Source organism: Nematolebias whitei, chromosome 12 (assembly GCF_014905685.2).
Source record: "Nematolebias whitei isolate Nwh7 chromosome 12, NemWhi1, whole genome shotgun sequence".
NCBI classification, from domain to species: Eukaryota; Metazoa; Chordata; class Actinopteri; order Cyprinodontiformes; family Rivulidae; genus Nematolebias; species Nematolebias whitei.
In genome coordinates this window covers 24,585,527-24,593,306 of record NC_056509.1, presented here as the reverse complement: position 1 = coordinate 24,593,306, position 7,780 = coordinate 24,585,527, and the positions used below count along the sequence as shown (strand labels likewise).

The window sequence follows — 7,780 nt, the reverse complement described above, 5'->3', positions numbered from 1 at the left end:
GAGCTTATAACTAGCTGGTTTATTGACCAACTGGACTCATCATGCACACGTCATTGAACTACAAGAATGATCAGTAAAGCCCAGGAGAAACATTACCTGATGTGTTTCAAGTAGCTTTTCTCATTGTGGAAAGTCTGCATACACTTGTTACACAGGAACTGGGTCCTGGATGGTTTTTGTTGTTTCCTCTTAAACAGTTCTTCTTCTTCTTCTTCGTCATCTTCCTCCTCATCCTCGTCCTCAGTGTCCAATACAAACAAGGGGTCATTATTCTGCATCTCATCGTCACTCTTTATCTCAACGTCACATGCCCAGTCATCATCAGATAAAGGCTCCAGCAATGAGGTCTCTTCCTTTTCTTCCTTTACCTTTGGCCGAACGGCGTCTTCAGTCCCGTTCTCACTCTCCTCGATGCTTTTTGTCTCAACTTGTTTTTCACTGTGAAGATTCTCATTCGAAGAGTAACGACGAGGATTATGGACCATTTTACAGCCTTTTGTCTTTTCTCCATTTTTAGTGCTACCTGAAGCATCTTGAAGTTTGTGTTTTGAAGCACATTTTCTTCTCACTCTGGGTTTTTGTGGAACTCCAATATTTAAGGCATCACCGCAAATCTCCGACAGACTCTCACAATCCAATATCTGTGCCACGGCTTGGACATCACCGATCTTATAATGGGCCATTGTTCCCTCGTGCTGCTGAGAAAAACACACAGAGGGGACATGTTGCTTAAACAATCCTTTCAAAATAGTTTGAATAGTCAGGCAATAATAATAAAAAAAAAAACCATTTACAAAGTTTTTGTTAAGTTTTAGCACATGTGGAAAAAGAAGGACCAGAGGAGGCCCTTGAGCGTTGTCAACTGGCCCTTGACGTTCTCTTTTAAAAATAAAGCATTTTAATTATTATTTTTATTTATTTATTTATTTTACAAATAACAGGATTTTAGTAATCAATATTTAGGAAAGTTAATGCAAGGTATACACCAATATGCTAAGAGTATATTTTTGTAAATTGACCAAGCATGACAGCTATGCTAAACGTATAAAGAAAGAGCCTTGAAAGGTGGTTCCAACAAACAGTATCTTCCTGAAGGAATAAAAATGATATAGAGCCTTAAATAATTTAACAACACAGAAAATGTTCACGTCATCTGTGAACATTGAAACACTGTGGTCAAGAAAGCCTGACAAAGACTCTACTTCCTAAGAAGATTAAAGAAGTTTGGTACCAACTCCAGCATCCTCACTAACTTTTATAGGTGCATCATAGAGAGCCTGCATCACAGGGTGGTATGTTCATTCAATCTGTATTTATACAGGTTAGTCTCATTGAGTCACGAGGACTCAGTTACAAGAGTAAGGTGGACCTGAAGTTTAAACCACAACTACAAATAAAAAATTTTGTTTAATATAATTGTGTTTCTTCAAATGTTGTGTTTTTTAATATACAGGTCCTTCTCAAAAAATTTGCATATTGTGATAAAGGTCATTATTTTCCATAATGTAATGATAAAAATGAAACTTTCATATATTTCAGATTCATTGCACAACAACTGAAATATTTCAGGTCTTTAATTGTTTTAATACTGATGATTATGGCATACAGCTCATGAAAATCCAAAATGCCTGTCCCAAAAAATTAGCATATTTCATCCCACCAATGATAGACAAGTGTTTTTAATACAAAAAACGCCAACCTTCAAATAATCATGTTCAGTTATGCACTCAATACTTGGTCGGGAATCCTTTTGCATGAATAACTGCTTCAATGCGGCGTGGCATGGAGGCAATCAGCCTGTGGCACTGCTGAGGTGTTATGGAGGCCCAGGATGCTTCGATAGCGGCCTTAAGCTCATCCAGAGTGTTGGGTCTTGCGTCTCTCAACTTTCTCTTCACAATATCCCACAGGTTCTCTATGGGGTTCAGGTCAGGAGAGTTGGCAGGCCAATTGAGCACAGTAATACCATGGCCAGTAAACCATTTACCAGTGGTTTTGGCACTGTGAGCAGGTGCCAGGTCGTGCTGAAAAATGAAATCTTCATCTCCATAAAGCTTTTCAGCAGATGGAAGCATGAAGTGCTCCAAAATCTCCTGATAGCTAGCTGCATTGACCCTGCCCTTGATAAAACACAGTGGACCAACACCAGCAGCTGACATCGCACCCCAGACCATCACTGACTGTGGGTGCTTCACACTGGACTTCTGGCATTTTGGCATTTCCTTCTCCCCAGTCTTCCTCCAGACTCTGGCACCTTGATTTCCGAATGACATGCAAAATTTGCTTTCATCCGAAAAAAGTACTTTGGACCACTGAGCAACAGTCCAGTGCTGATTCTCTGTAGCCCAGGTCAGGCGCTTCTGCCGCTGTTTCTGGTTCAAAAGTGGCTTGACATGGGGAATGCGGCACCTGTAGCCCATTTCCTGCACACGCCTGTGCACGGTGGCTCTGGATGTTTCTACTCCAGACTCAGTCCACTGCTTCCGCAGGTCCCCCAAGGTCTGGAATCGGCCCTTCTCCACAATCCTCCTCAGGGTCCGGTCACCTCTTCTCGTTGTGCAGCGTTTTCTGCCACACTTTTCCCTTCCCACAGACTTCCCACTGAGGTGCCTTGATACAGCACTCTGGGAACAGCCTATTCGTTCAACAATTTCTTTTTGTGTCTTACCCTCTTGCTTGAGGGTGTCAATGATGGCCTTCTGGACAGCAGTCAGGTCGGCAGTCTTACCCATGATTGTGGTTTTGAGTAATGAACAAGGCTGGGAGTTTTTAAAAGCCTCAGGAATCTTTTGCAGGTGTTTAGAGTTAAGTCGTTGATTCAGATGGTTAGGTTAATAGCTTTTTAGAGAACCTTTTCATGATATGCTAATTTTTTGGGACAGGCATTTTGGGTTTTCATGAGCTGTATGCCATAATCATCAATGTTAAAACAATTAAAGACCTGAAATATTTCAGTTGGTGTGCAATGAATCTGAAATATATGAAAGTTTCATTTTTATCATTACATTATGGAAAATAATGACCTTTATCACAATATGCTAATTTTTTGAGAAGGACCTGTATAGTTGTGGTTTAAACTTCAGGGCCACTATACAGGAAGCATGGGACCTTTTTTCATTGCTATGCTGTCAGATCCATCCACCCATCCATCAGTCATCTTTACCTGCTTCCTTCCGGGCCACACAGTTCCTGTGTGAGAGACGGGGGACACCCTGGACAGGTCTCAAGTCCATCACAGGGACACATAAAGACAAACAACCATTTACACTCTCATTCATACCTAGGGACAATTTAGTTACCAATAAGCCTAAAATGCATGTTTTTGGTCTGTGGGAGGAAACAGAAGAAAACCAACTCATGCATAGAGCGTACATGCAAACTCCACTCAGAAACAACAAAGTCCATGCTCAATAATCCAGGTATACAATCCAACATTTTTCAGTCAGGTCATCTGGACAGTTTCTTTTTTTGTGCTGAAACGTTTCGCCTTCAATCCGGAAGACTTCATCAGTCAAGGAAACACACAACAAAACTGATTCTTCCCCCAACAGCTTACTCCAAAGTGGAACAAACTCAGAAAGATCCCTGGAAAGGATTTGATCTGGCAACCTTCTGGTTGCGAGGCGGCATCTCTACCAACAGAGCCACCGTGCTGCCCACGCTGTCAGATAGGGGTGCACCGATTGCAGTTTTCTGACCGATCACTGATTTCTAAAAAGTCTGACCAGCTGATTCTGATTTTTGCTGATATCGATTTTGTTTTATAAGCAATACTGTCAGGTGTTATAAGATTACAATGCACCTTCAATTTTCCAATCTTACTTTTTGAAAAACATACCCTTGAACAATATCCTAGAAACAATACAAACTTGTTTTAACTGACCATGAGGTAGTGCTCTGAAATATAAATGAAGTTCAGACAATTGTTGTGAAAACTTAAAAAAATAATAAAAAAAAATAGGTAAAATTGGTTTCTCATACAAGCATTGGCTGATTTCCCAAAATTAAGGAAATCGGTGCCGATAAATCGGCCGGTCGATTTATCAGTGCACCCCTACTGTCAGATATATATGAAAACAATATGCCCTCTCAATTAGGCTATTTCTGTTGTGTCTTTAATTCATCAAAGCCTGGATGTTTCTAATTTTTATTTATTTATTAACAACAGGAAAACAGAAGTGATGATGTCACATGATGTCCCTGTGGCTCCTGTGAACATTTCCCAGTTGATCTGGATCCCCTGACGCCACATGCAAAAGCAATTATTTTCTAATTTGGGTTTTAAAATGGACAGTAACTTTAGATTAGATTACCAGCATGCAACAGTAGCCAAGTCCAGTTTTCATAATCTCAGGCAGCTGGCAAAGGTAAAGCAGTTTCTCATACTCGAGAATTTGAAACAGCAACACCTGCATTTGTCACATCGCGGTTTGATTATTACACAGCTCTTTTCGTTGGACTCAGCCAGTCCTCCATCAGACTTCTCCAGCTGGTCCAGAATGCTGCTCCTGACTTCTAACCAGAGTGTGTAAGAGGGAGCACAACACCCCCACTCTGGCTTCCTGTTCATCTTGGACTTTGGTGGTTCTTTCATTTGTTTTTAAATATTTAAATGGCCTTGTCTCACACTACCTCTCTGATGCTTCATCTGGTGCCTCAGCTCAGCTGATCAGCTGCTCCTGGAGATGCCAGGTCCAAACTGAGGTTCAGAGAGGTCAGAACTTTTTGAAAAGCTGCTCCTAGATTACAGGTGCTGGTCATTAAATTAGAATATCATGAAAAAGCTGATTTATTTCAGTAATTACATTCAAAAAGTGAAACTTGTATATTAAATTCACTCATTACACACAGACTGATTCAAGGATTAAATGATCTTTATTGCCATTCACATCTAGGGCTGAGTACCGAACCGAGATTATTTTATGGCACCGACCAAACTGCACCGGTCGGTGTATGGATTGAAACGTCACTCTTCTTTCGGTGTCAAGTTTCAGTATTGGATGTAACGTGTCACGTGGTTTCAGCACGCAGGCAGATAAAACACCAGACATGACAAACAGACTGCGTGTTTACACCCAGAGCTGTATGGAGCTGCCCTACAGCCGTACGTCTATGGTGCTGGTTACGCCCACAGACGGGGTTCACGTGTGCAGCGTCAAACTGCTTCAATTTATGAGTGGAAACTTGCTTCGTGTTTGTCTTCAAGAGGGACTGCAGCCTCCCCCCTCCTCTCTCAGCATTAAATTATGTATGACATGTGATGTGAATCACATCACGTCGTACATGAGGTGGAACGAAATTGTGTACACAGGGTCCCATCAAACAATAGCAAAAATATACAGTGTAAAAAGAAACAGTAAATTAGGATCTGAGATATAAACTTAGATATACACTAAACGAATGACAAATGGTATGCTAAAAGATCTAAGATATATGCCAGTCACTAATTGTGCAAAACAATACACCGAACAGCAGCAGCACGATTCTCATAGGTTCTGTTCGGCTATAATTTACATGATATATTTCAAATGTTTATTTATTTTAATGTTGATGTTATATCTGACCTAATGAAAAATACCCCAAATTCAGTATCTCAGAAAATTAGAATATTGCTTAAGACAAATTTAAAAAATGATTTTTAGAAATGTTGGCCAAATGAAAAGTAAGAGCATGAAAAGTATGAGCATGTGCAGCACTCAGTACTTAGTTGTTGCTCCTTTTGCCTGGATTACTGCAGCAATGCAGTGTGGCACGGAGTTGATCAGTCTGTGGCACTGCTCAGGTGTTATGAGAGTCCAGGTTACTCTGATAGTGACTTTCAGGTCTTCTGAATTGTTGGATCTGGTGTATCGCATCTTCCTTTTCACAATACCTCATAGATGTTCTATGGGGTTAAGGTCAGGCAAGTTTGCTGGCCAGTAAAGAATAGGGATACCATGGTCCTTAAACCAGGTACTGGTAGCTTTGGCACTGTGTGCAGGTGCCAAGTCCTGTTGGAAAATGAAATCTGCATCTTCATAAAGTTGGTCAGCAGCAGAGAAGCATGAAGTGCTCTAAAACTTCCTGGTAGACGGCTGCATTGACCTTAAACCTCAGAAAACACAGTGGATCAACACCAGCAAATGACATGGCACCCCAAACCATCACAGATTGTGGAAACTTGACACTGGACCTCAAGCAACATGGATTCTGTGCCTCTCCTCTCTTCCTCCAGACTCTGGGACCTTGATTTCGAAAGGAAATGCAAAATTTACTTTCATCAGAGAACATAACTTTGGACCACTCAGCAGCTGTCCCAGGCGAGACGCTGCTGATGCCGTCTCTTGTTCAAGAGTTGCTTGACACAAGGAATGCGACAGCTGAAACCCATGTCTTGCATACGTCTGTGCGTGGTGGTTCTTGAAGCACTGATTTCAGCTGCAGTCCACTCTTTGTGAATCTCCCCCACATTTTGGAATGGATTTTGATTTACCATCCTCTCCAGGGTGCGATTATCCCTATTGCTTGTAAACATTTTTCTACCACGTCTTTTCCTTCCCTTCGCCTCTCTATTAATGTGCTTGGACACAGAGCTCTGTGAACAGCCAGCCTCTTGAGCAATGACCTTTTGTGTCTCGCCCTCCTTGTGCAAGGTGTGTCTTTTGGACAACTGTCAAGTCAGCAGTCTTCTCCATTATTGTGTAGCCTACACGACTAGACTGAGAGACCATTTAAAGGTCTTTGCCAGTGTTTTGAGTTAATTAGCTGATTAGAGTGTGACACCACTTCAATATTGAAGCTTTTCACAATAATCTAATTTTCTGAGATACTGAATTTGGGGTTTTCATTAGTTGTCAGTTATAATCATCAACATTAAAGAAATAAACATTTGAAATATATCAGTCTGTGTGTAATGAATGAATATAATAAACAAGTTTCACTTTTTGAATGAAATTACTGAAATAAATAAACTTTTTCATGATATTCTAATTTTATAACCAGTACTTGTATGAGACAATCTCCCACTTCACATCAGACAAGCACCTCTGTCCACTTTTAAAACTCTTCTAAAAACACATACACTTGGACTTTGGTACCGCCTGAGACTTGAATTAGTTTATTTTACTTCTGGTTTATTGCTTTAACTGTTTTTAATTTTCGTTAAAATGTTTTTAATGTTACATGCAGCTAAGGTTGCTTTAAAGTGCTTCATAAATAAAGTAGTAGTTTTTATTAAATAGATAACTGGCTTGTGAATTATTGGTCATAAAAAGGGATAAACACTCTACACCCCCCTAGAAGAAGCAGTCTAAAGAAAAACGTTGAAAGACCATCAAAAAACCCGAGGACCACTTTTAAAGATTATATTAATGATTATAATTAAATCTGGCTGCTTTTAATGTATTTTCAGAGTCAGATAAAGGTGCTTTTCTGTATTTTTGCTCTGATGAAATGGGATTCTCTGCCAGTTTGCATCTAGCTCAAGAAAAGCTCCTACTAAATTGTTTTTTTTTAGTCAAAACTTTAACATTTGCACAATCATATGAGTAAGTTTTTAATGTCAGAGTGTTTGCACGAAGCTTTAACAAACACGTCATTTAAATCAAACTAGCTACTACTAGCTCTGAATGCTAACAACAGTAGTAGCATCAAGGCTAAAATTACAGTCAACAATAAACAAATAAATGCAGGAACCGTGTTAGAAAGCCAGACTCCATCACTGCAACACAGTGGATGGATGACCGTGACAGACAGATAACTACACAACACCAAGCACGTTTTCTTACCGTAAACTCGCTAA

General features: G+C 40.2%; 1 long non-coding RNA gene across 3 annotated transcripts in view; it reads right to left on the bottom strand.

The window, feature by feature from the left end:
* Positions 1–219: 219 nt before the first annotated feature.
* The window catches only part of LOC119418465, a 30,778-nt gene continuing 23,217 nt past the window's right edge, over positions 220–7,780 (bottom strand). For 2 of the 3 annotated variants that reach the window (XR_005187195.1, XR_005187193.1), the window contains exon 2: positions 220–698. This is a non-coding gene — a long non-coding RNA (uncharacterized LOC119418465). The remainder of the gene's footprint in view (positions 699–7,780) is intronic. The other variant, XR_005187194.1, reaches the window with a different exon arrangement.